Below are 12,391 nucleotides of genomic sequence, written 5' to 3' on the forward strand. Positions count from 1 at the left end.
TCCCAGCCAACATCCCCTTCGATCTGATTTTCATGGCTGGTCTTGGAGACTCTTGATCAGATCTGGTTAGTCATCTATTTTTTGGTGATTGTTTTGTTTGATTTTAAGATTGTCTGTTTGGACTTGTTGGTTTGTCCATCAATTCATTTGGTACAATGAGTGTTTTTGTTAGGAAAATGACTCACTATAATTAGAGAACTTAAAAGGTCTAAATTTGTTGCAGCTTCTAATTCATTATCTAACAAAATAGTTTTGATTTCAGCTCAGGAGTTTGCCAAATTCTCTCAATATCAGAAATTACTGAAGTGAACCCACTTCAGTTAATGCATTTGGTGAATCATATAAAACGTCTTATCACCTCTTCAAATAAATGGGTGATTGATTCAGGTGCCGCAATCACATGATAGTAATCCTAATATTTTTTTCACGCCTTCGATCACACAAAACACCATCTCCGGTTCCTGTACCTGATGGATCAACTTGTAACAATGTTTGATATGAGACTGTTAAACCAACCTGCACTATTACCCTACCATCTGTATTAAGTCGACCAAAGTTGGCCTTTAATTTGATTTCTGTTAGCAAAGTTACTAGAGACCTTAATTGTAATATCTCATTTTTGCCTGATCATTGTTTGTTTCGTGATCTTATGACGAATGGGGTTATTAGTGAAGGACATGTATAAGATGATCTACATCCTTGATGACTTGGAGCCTCAGTTTGTTGCTTGCTCTAGTATCGTGTCTCTATTTGAAGCACATTGTCGATTGGGACATACTTCTCTATCTCTATCCTCAGTTCCAGAATATTTCTTCATTGGAATGTGAGTCATGTCGATTTGAAAAATGTCATCGCAGCTCATTAAGTCCGAGGGTTAATAAGCGGCCTGAGTCGGCTTTTTGAGTTAGTTCATTTTGATGTTTGGGGACCATGTCCTGTTATTTCCAAAACTGGGCATAAATATTTTGTCAGTTTTGTGGTTGATTTCTCTCGGATTACGTGGATTTATTTTATGAAGAGTCGCTCTGAAGTGTTTACTCACTTTTGTTCCTTCTGTGCTGAAGTCAAAGCTCAATTCAATACTTCGGTACATATTCTAAGAAGTGACAATGCTAAGAGTATATGTTAGAATTGTTTCAGTCATACAAGAGACAACATGGTATTCTCCACCAGTCTTCATGTGTTGATATACCCTCCCAAAATAGAGTTGCTGAGAGGAAGAATAGACATTTACTTGAGACAACTCGGACACTTTTATTCCAAATGAAGGTTCCTAAACAGTTTTGGTCAGATGCGGTCTCTACGACTTGTTTTCTAATTAATCGCATGCCATCTACTACGCTTATTGGTAATGTTACACCTCGGAAAATTTCATGTCGTTATGCGGTAGATAGACTAACGCAGGGTGAGATGTATACGATGTCCCTACAAGTAAGAAGGGTTACTTGACGATTCTAATTAAGATTCCAAAGACATTTGAGGCAAGAGAAGAAAGTTCATTGAGGAAGGCAAAGTATAAGTCGTGTTTTGGAAGGGTTTTACAAAGTACCGAGCTAATGTTGATTTAATAATGTCTTGAGAAAGAGCTATAACGCTTCGTAGATTGTTAATGAAGTATTAAACAAGTACTAAGAAAGTTCCATAAGGATTGGAGATCAAACGAAACGACGAGGACAAGTTCGGAAAGGGTGAGTTATACGACCCATTATACGGTCTGTATAACTTTATACGGTCCTTATAATGGTCCGTATAACAGTCACACTAAGGGGTGATCACTGGAAGATTTATACAATCACTTATACGGACCGTATAAAATTATACGGACCGTATAAATTATGACGGGTAGCTTTGTCTCTTTTTATAAATATAAGTCCCAAGGTCATTATTTTTATTTTCTCATTTCCTCTACACTTCGTGTAACCTCTAGAACTCTCTATACTTCCTATTAACACAAATTCAAGGGAAATCAAAGATCAAATACCAATAACTAGAGGAATCAAATGCAAGAATGCTAATTTGGGTTGATGGAAGCTAGAAATCTCTTTGGAAGTGAAGTTAGGGTTTTTTTCAAGTGAAGCATTTCCATCCAAAACCCATTCCTACACAATCAAAGGTGAGTTTTATGTTCATGTCATGCTATTAAGAGTATTTAATGGTTGAAAGACTAGGGTTATGGAAGGAAGTAGAAAATGGAGTACAAATATGAGAATAGTGGAATTCTTCAATGGTAATTTGATTTGAATCATAGTTCTTGACATGTTATGAGTATAATCTTGTTATGAATGATATTAAGAGTGTTGAAGAAGCATTATATATGAATGAATACGACGTTGGGTGATAACCATGGTTAGGGATGACTTGAAGAGGGAATTTTGAGAATTGAATAATATCTAGCTTAACAAGTTTATTGATCATGATATTGTGGATGTTGTGTCATGACCCAATCGGAGGGCCGCGACGGGCACCCGGTACTAGACCACCCGGGCACCTCTTATCGTACATTCACATTTACATCTAGGTGAGCCACAGAGCTAAATCATACTTTTATCCCTCGTTCAAACTATTTCCATTGGGCAACAATGCATTTATATCATCATCAACAACTATGCCCACAACAATGTACATAAGCCGACGAGGCTACAAAATGATATCCAAAAATATGGGCCGACAAGGCCAAGTACATCTAACCATATACACATGTCTACGAGCCTCTAAGGAGAGTATATCATATCATATAGGTGGGACAGGACCCCGCCATGCCCATAAGTATGTACACAAAATAATAGATACCAAAAGCTGTAGCTCCGAATGAAATGGAGCTCCGCTACGTAGTCCCTGAGTGATAAAGCTATGGATCAAGCCTCTCTCCCTGGCCACCTGCGGGTATGACGCAGCCCCCACAAACAAAAGGACGTCAGTACGAAGAATGTACTGAGTATGTAAAGCATGATCAACATCATTATAGAAGCATAATAAACAACATAAGAAATAGCATAAGATGGGAGGTAGAAGAACCATTGTCATAAACACTTACTTTCTTTTCATAGGGACATTTCATTTCTAATGCGTGATTGTGTACATACATCCATATCCGTACTCATTTACACTTTCATACCCATATTCATATTCATTTACATATTCATATTCATAGCATACCCGATCATGAAGGATCGGTGTTTCACATACCCGGCCACGACAAGGCTCGGTGATCATACATACCTGGCCCTACCAAGGCTCAGGGTTATCCATACCCAACTGCAGTGGTGCGCGCGAAATACATATCATACCCGACCATATAAGCTCGGGGTTACATAATAGTCATACATAGACACATACATAGGAGCTCATAAGCATCTTTGACATCATTACTATCGTCGTTTTATTACATCTATCCTTAGAGGATCACTCATCGTATAAGGAATTTAGTATAATCATAAACACAGCGAGAATCATGAGCTTTAGTAGCTTTAAAGATATAATCATTTGGAGGACATCATAGGCTCATGAAAGAATAGATATATGGCCAAAGAACCATGCCTTATCGAGAGAAGGGTTAGCCTTACATACCTTTTCTTTCGACTATTCTATCGCTTGAACGTTCTCCTTCAATGCTCACGTTTCTACCTTCATTAGAGTTATACTAACATTAGAAAATCGATAGCTTAGCATACTTGACTAAAGCTAGAGAAAATTGGACAACATCTACTTTATTTATACAACTTCCTCCATATCATATATCAACTCCCAAACATCAATAATAACATTCACAACATCATAACAATAGTCTTTATTCACCTACATTATCCTTACTTCTCAATTCACTTCCAATCATCCATATCCATGGTCATAGCACACCATTACGTTCACTCATATAAAATGTCTATCCCATGTTCTCAACATCATTTATAACATAATCCTAATCACAACATATCAAGAATCGTGACTCAATCCAAGCTATTACTAAAAAATGACACTATTCCCACATTCATGACCCGTTTTCTATTTCCTTCTACAATCCAAGTCTTTCAACCTCTCAATACCTTAAACAACACGGAAGTACCATAAAAATTACCTTAGATGGTGTAGGAATGAACCTCGAGTGGAAACACTTCACTTGAGCAAAACCCTAGTTCCACCTCCACTTGGATTTCTTGTCTTGGATGAACTTTAATGAGTTTCTTACACTTGATTCACTTGGTTTGATGAAGTTGATCACTAATATCTCTTGAATTCTTGTGGGAGAAGTGTGGAGAAATATTCTAGAGAGTTCTAGAGAGAAGGGGAGTGAAGGGGAAATGAAATGAAATAAACTTGGACCCCTTATTAATAATACAAAATCTGTCCCGGTTGGATTTCACGGACCAACATAAGGTCCGTATAAATTATACTGACCGTATGTTTGGTCGTACTTTTGGTCCAGTGAGGGGTGCTAATCTGGGCTGAATATATGGCCAAACATACGGCTAGTATATTTTATACGGCCAGTATGTTGGGCCGTATAATGCCTAGTTTCTCCGAACTCGTTCTCGTCGACTCGTTTGATCTCCAATCCTTATGGAACCTCCTTAACACTTGTTTAGCACCTTATTAACAATCTAAGGGACGTTATAACTCTTCTCCAAAACATCATTAAGTCATCATTAACTTGTTACTCGTAAATCCTTCCCGATACATATCGTATGCCTTGCCTTCTGTTGGCAAACTTTCTTCTCTTACCTCGAATGCCGTTAAAATCTCAATTAGGGTCATCAAATGTCATTCCTTACTTGTTGCAATATCGTATACTTCGTGATCTTCGTTAGTCTATTCACTGTACATCAACAAAATTTTTTTCGAGGTGTAACATTCTTCCCCCTTTAAGAACATTCGTCCTCGAATGTTAAGTCCTCGGGGATTCTATAAAAATTTCACCAGAGTTTCCCCTGTAATATGGCACTACCATCCTGTCACAACAGCCCATAATAACAATGCCTCACAGGGCCACAACTTAATAGCAATAGAGTTTGGCCACACACGAACCAAATGCATAAAAAGGAAACATACATACCTCATGATCTTGATGTCTCATCCTGGATCTCTTCCAGGGGCTGAAATAAGTGCGGGTACTTGGATCTCATATTTTCTTCCGCTTCCTATGTCATCTCTTCTCGGTTATTATTTTCTCTATAAAACCTTAACTGAGGCCACTTCTTTGTTTCTAAGCCTTCGTACTTGCCTATCTAATATGGAAATGGGTACCTCTTCATAAGTCAACTCTTCTATCACTTGAACATCATTTACTGGCACGATCCTAGTAGGATCTCCAACACATTTACGAAGCATCGAAACATGGAAAACTGGGTGAAATGACTCCAGATCAGGAGGTAGATCTAATTCGTAAGACACTTTGCCTACCTTGCGCACAATTTCATAAGGCCCAATGTATCGGGGACATAGCTTCCCTTTTTTGCCAAATCTCATAACGCCCTTCATTGGCGATACCTTTAGGAATACCCAATCTTTAACTTGGAACTCTAAGTCTCTTCGACTATTATCCGCATAGGACTTTTGACGACTTTGGGCTGCTAATAGCCGACCTTGTATGAGCTTAACTTTTTCTATGGCCTGCTGGACCAAATCTGGCCCTATCAATTCAGTCTCTCCTGCTTCAAACCACCCAATTGGGGATCTACACTTTCTCCCATATAAAGCCTCATACGGTGCCATTTGGATGCTAGAATGATAACTATTGTTATAAGAAAACTCACTAAGTGGTAAATGATCATCCCAATTTCCTCCGAAATCCAACATACATGCCCGTAAAATATCCTCAAGGGTCTGAATGGTACGTTCAACTTGTCCATCAGTCTATGGGTGAAATGCCGTGCTAAGGCTTACTCGAGTCCCTAAACCTTCTTGGAAGGACTTACAAAAATTAGCTGTAAACTGAGTTCCTCTAGCTGAGATAATAGATACTGGAACACCATGGAGTCGCACTATCTCTTTAGCATAAAGCTTTGCATAATCTTCTGCCATATATGTAGTTCTGACTGGTAAGAAATGAGCTAACTTCGTGAGTCTATCCACAATCACCCATATAGAGTCATACTTACGTCGACAACGGGGTAAGCCTGTAATGAAATCTATGTTAACTACTTCCCACTTCCAAGTTGGAATTTCTATAGCTTGCAACAATCCGCCCGGCTTTTGGTGCTCGATTTTCACTTGTTGACAGTTGGGACATTGAGCTACGAATTCCGCTATATCTTTCTTCATCCCATTCCACCAATAGATAGATTTAAGATCATGGTACATTTTCGTTGCTCCGGGGTGGACAGAATAAAGGGAGCAATGAGCTTCCCTCAATATTTGGTGGCGTAATCCTGCCACATCAGGAACACATAATCTGCCTCGGCAGTGGAGAACTCCATCTTCTGAGACCTCAAATGATGACTTATCTTTCTGAGAGAGTGTATCTCTGTAATGCATTAGCATAGGATCTTCGTATTGTCGCTCTTTCACTTCCACTACTAGCGACGAGACTGCTAAATTCTGAATGGTTGCTCCCACGCTACCTGAGTCCACTACTCGAACTCCTAGGATAGCTAAATGCTGGAGCTCACGAGCCTTTTCTCTTTTCTTTGGTTGTACAACACACAACTTCCCATAGATCTACGGCTAAGAGCATCAGCCACAACAATTGCCTTTTCGGGGTGATACAGAATATCGACATCATAGTCCTTTAGCAATTCCAATCATCGTCGTTGCCGCAAATTCAACTCTTTCTTCTTGAAGATATACTGAAAGCTCTTATGATATGTATAAATATCTACATGGACACCATACAAGTAATGTCTCCACATCTTTAATGCATGAATCATTGCAGCCAATTCAAGGTCATGGGTTGGATAATTTTTCTCATGTTTTCGTAATTACCTTGAAGCATACGCAATCACGTACCATGTTGCATCAACACACAGCCTAGCCCAATGCCTGAAGCATCGCAATAAACAACATAACCTTCCAATCCCTCTGGAAGTGTCAGGACTGGGGCAGAAGTTAATCTATCCTTTAGCTCTTGGAAACTACGTTCACAAGCATCTGTCCATTGAAACTTTGCTGATTTCTGGGTCAGCTTTGTTAGTGGCGCAGAAATAGAAGAAAAACCTTCAACAAATCTCTTGTAATAACCTGCTAAGCCCAGAAAGCTACGAACCTCCGTAGGAGTCGTGGGCCTTGGCCAAGTCTTCACGGCCTCAATATTTTGGCTATCTACCCGAATACCATCGGCTGAAACAATGTGCCCCAAAAATGTCACTGAGTTCAACCAGAACTCACACTTAGAAAATTTGGCAAATAACTCTCGATTTTGAAGAACTCTAAGGACAACACGCAAATTATCCGCATGCTCTGCCTCGGATCTAGAGTACACCAAGATGTCGTCGATGAATACAATCACAAATAAATCTAGGAAGGGCCTGAACACATTGTTCATCAAATCCATAAAGACTACTGGTGCATTAGTTATCCCAAACGACATCACCCGGAACTCAAAATGGCCATATCTTGTTCTGAAGGCTGTCTTAGGGATATCTTTCTCCCTAACTCTCACTTGATGATACCCGGATCTCAAATCTATCTTTGAAAATTATTTGGAACCTTGTAATTGGTCAAATAAGTCATCAATCCTCGGAAGAGGATATTTATTCTTAATCGTCACCTTATTCAGTTGCCGATAGTCAATGCACATTCGCAAGGAGCCATCTTTCTTTCAGACAAACAACACGGGTGCTCCCCACTGGGATGAACTAGGCGTAATAAAGCCTTTCTCAAGCAAGTCTTTCAATTGCTCCTTCAACTCTTTCAACTCTGCGAGAGCCATTCTATAAGGAGGAATAGATATAGTATTGGTGTCTGGAAACACATCAATAGCAAAATCAATCTCCCGCTCTGGACGGAGGCCTGGAAGCTCTTCCGGGAACACATCCGGAAATTCATTCACCATGGGGACTGACTGAAGAGTTGGCGGTTCAGCTTCTATATCTTGAACCCGAACTAGATGATAAATGCAACCTTTTGTGATCATTTTCCTTGCCTTGAGACAGAAAATAAACCTACCTTTTGGTGACGCAGTATTTCCTTTCCATTCTAAAACTGGTTCTCCCAGAAATTGGAAACGAACCAATTTCATTCTACAATCAACATTGGCATAACAAGAAGCTAACCAGTACATGCCCATAATAACATCAAAGTCCACCATTTTTAACTTATGTAAGTCAACCATAGTACGATGGTCACAAATCACAACTATACAACTTCTATATACTCGGCTAGCTATTACCGATTCACCAGCGGGTGTAGACACCTCAAAAGGTTTGATCGACTCCTGTTTGACTCTAAATCGACCCGCAATATATGGAGTAACATATGACAATGTGGAGCACGGATCTATCAAAGCATATACATCATGAGAAAATACCGATAATATACCTGTGACAACATCAGGAGAGGACTCAAGATCTTGGCGTCCAGCCAAAGCGTAAATACGGTGCTGAGGACCTCTAGAGCTGGGGACTCTCCCTTTGCCTCTACCATGGCCGACTAGCGCATGTGAACCTGGCCCCATAGGGCGTATAGATGACGAAGATCCGGCTACCGACCCTGAAGGTGGGTCCTACCTTTACCACCAACTGAGGGGTAATCACACATAATATGGCCTGGCCGACCACATGAATAGCAAACATCTGAACCTAATCGGCACTGACCCCAATGTAACTTCCCACTCTGGGAGCATCGTGGCACGGGTGGCCTCGTCTGACCCGAATCACCCCTGAACTGAGATCCCGAAAAGCTCTGACTCGGCCCGGAATGAGTAGATCTATCAAATCTCTGGCCTGTAAACCGTGGAGGCGCACTAGTCATAGAATGGACTGAATGCCTAGAAAACTGCTGTCTGTGCCTGCCTCTAAACTCACTCATCGGGCCCGAGATCTAGCTTTCTTGTTGTATCCCCTATCATGCTCACGCTCACTTCTTTGTTGTTGTTGTTGGCTTTCTTCTAAATTCTGGGCATGGGCTTGAATGCGTGAAATATCCATATTGTCCTGAAGGGACGCAGTCAAGCACCTATCCATCAAATGTGGCCCTAGGCCCCTCACAAATCGGTGCACTCGGTCACCCATATCTGCTACCATGGTCGAAGCATACCTAGCCAGAGAATTGAAGCGGATACTATACTCTAGAGCACTCATACTTCCTTGCCTCAAATTCAATAACTTATCGGCTCTAGCTCGCCGAACTTCTGGAGGCAGGTAGTGTCGGAGGAAAGCATCTACAAATTCTTGCCATACCGGGGGAGGCGCATTGGCTCCCCATGAAGCCATCCAAACCATGTACCAATGAACCGCAACATCCCTCAATCTATAGGATGCTAACTCCACCAATTCGGTGTCCGAAGCATGTATCAACCGAAGTGTCCTCAACATTCCATCAATAAAATTCTGAGGGTCCTCATCCGGCTTTGATTCAAAGAATTTCGGAGGGTTCAAGCTAATAAAATCACAGGCCCTTGCATTAACAGCCCTATCACCTTGCCCTGTACCCTGCCGCTGAGTCTGGGCAGCAACCCATTGAGTAAGCAAATGAATGGCCTCTTTTACATCTTGGCCTGAAGCATCCGGTGGAGGAGTTGGGGCTGAGGCTCCCTCACGCTCCTCAGAAATAGGCACCGAATGAGAGGACTGAGATTGAGCCGTATTTTGGGACTCACTTTCCTCTACAACCGATGGCGGTGCTCTTTCAGCCCGCTTTTCTGCCACTGTCTTGCCCTTTTGGGATGCTATAGCCTTTCTCTTTACAGGCATCTCTGAAATATATAACACACGGTTAAGGAAAATAAGTTCTTATATCATAGCTCTATCGTACGATCTTATGAAGAAAAAAGGTCATTCATTCCTAAAATGCTCGCAGCCTCTCGTTTATAAGTATGGTGTGCAACATACCCATAACCAAGACTCTAATGGATACGGCTCGTAGACACACCCTAGGACAGAACTGCTCTGATACTACTTTTGTCACGACCCAACCGGAGGGCCGCGACGGGCACCCGGTGCTAGCCCACCCGGGCACCTCTTATCGTACATTCACATTTACATCTAGGTGCGCCACGTAGCTAAATCATACTTTTATCCCTCGTTCATACTATTTCCATTGGGCAACAATAAATTTATATCATCATCAACAACTATGCCCACAACAATGTACATAAGCCGACGAGGTACAAAATGATATCCAAAAATATGGGCCGATAAGGCCAAATACATCTAACCATATACACATGTCTACGAGCCTCTAAGGAGAGTATATCATATCATATAGGTGGGAAAGGACCCCGCCATGCCCATAAGTATGTACACAAAACAATAGATACCAAAAGCTGTAGCTCCGAATGAAATGGAGCTCCGCTACGTAGTCCCTAAGTGATAAAGCTATGGATCAAGCCTGTCTCCCTGGCCACCTGCGGGCATGACGTAGCGTCCACAAACAAAAGGACGTCAGTACGAAGAATGTACTGAGTATGTAAAGCATGATCAACATCATTATAGAAGCATAATAAATAGCATAAGAAATAGCATAAGATGGGAGGTAGAAGAACCATCGTCAAAAACACTTACTTGCTTTTCATAGGGACATTTCATTTCTAATGCATGATTGTGTACATACATCCATATCCATACTCATTTACACCTTCATACCCATATTCATATTCATAATCGTATTCATATTCATTTACATATTCATATTCATAGCATACCCGATCATGAAGGATCGGTGTTTCACATACCCGGCCATGACAAGGCTCGGTGATCATACATACCTGGCCCTACCAAGGCTTAGGGTTATCCGTACCCAACTGTAGTGGTGCGCACGCAATACATATCATACCCGACCATATAAGCTCGGGGTTACATAATAGTCATACATAGACACATATACATAGGAGCTCATAAGCATCTTTGACATCATTACTATCGTCGTTTTATTACATCTATCCTTAGAGGATCACTCATCGTATAAGGAATTTAGTATAATTATAAACACAACGAGAATCATGAGCTTTAGTAGCTTTAAAGATAAAATCATTTGGAGGACATCATAGGCTCATGAAAGAATAGATATATGGCCAAATAACCATGCCTTATCGAGAGAAGGGTTAGCCTTGCATACCTTTTCGTTCAACTATTCTATCGCTTGAACGTTCTCCTTCAATGCTCACGTTTCTACCTTCATTAGAGTTATACTAACATTAGAAAATCGATAGCTTAGCATACTTGACTAAAGCTAGAGAAAATTGGACAGCATCTGCTTTATTTATACAACTTCCTTCATATCATATATCAACTCCCAAACATCAATAAGAACATTCACAACATCATAACAATAGTCTTTATTCACCTACATTATCCTTACTTCTCAATTCATTTCCAATCATCCATATCCATGGTCATAGCACACCATTACATTCACTCATATAAAATGTCTATCCCATGTTCTCAACATCATTTATAACATAATCCTAATCACAACATATCAAGAATCGTGACTCAATCCAAGCTATTACTCAAAAATGACACTATTCCCACATTCATGACCCATTTTCTATTTCCTTCTACAATCCAAGTCTTTCAAACTCTCAATACCTTAAACAACATGAAATTACCATAAAACGTACCTTAGATGGTGTAGGAATAAACCTCGAGTGGAAACACTTCACTTGAGCAAAACCCTAGTTCCACCTCCACTTGGATTTCTTATCTTGGATGAACTTTAATGAGTTTCGTACACTTGATTCACTTGGTTTGATGAAGTTGATCACTAATATCTCTTGAATTATTGTGGGAGAAGTATGGATAAATATTCTAGAGAGTTCTAGAGAGAAGGGGAGTGAAGGGGAAATGAAATGAAATAAACTTGGACCCCTTATTAATAATACAAAATCTGCCCCGCTTGGATTTCACGGACCAACATACGGTCCTATAAATTATACTGACCGTATGTTTGGTCGTACTTTTGGTCCAGTGAGGGGTGCTAATCTGGGCTGAATATACAGCCAAACATACGACCAGTATATTTTATACGGCCAGTATGTTGGGCCGTATAATGCCCAGTTTCTCCGAACTCGTTGTCGTCGACTCGTTTGATCTCTAATCCTTATGGAACCTCCTATACACTTGTTTATAACCTCATTAAAAATCTAAGGGATGTTATAACTCTTCTCCAAAACATCATTAAGTCATCATTAACGTGTTACTCGTAAATCCTTCCCGATACATATCGGATGCCTTGCCTTCTCTTGGCAAACTTTCTTCTCTTACCTCGAATGTCGTTGAAATATCAAGTAGGGTCATCAAAT

Source organism: Lycium barbarum, chromosome 2 (genome assembly GCF_019175385.1).
Source record: "Lycium barbarum isolate Lr01 chromosome 2, ASM1917538v2, whole genome shotgun sequence".
Lineage (NCBI taxonomy): Eukaryota > Viridiplantae > Streptophyta > Magnoliopsida > Solanales > Solanaceae > Lycium > Lycium barbarum.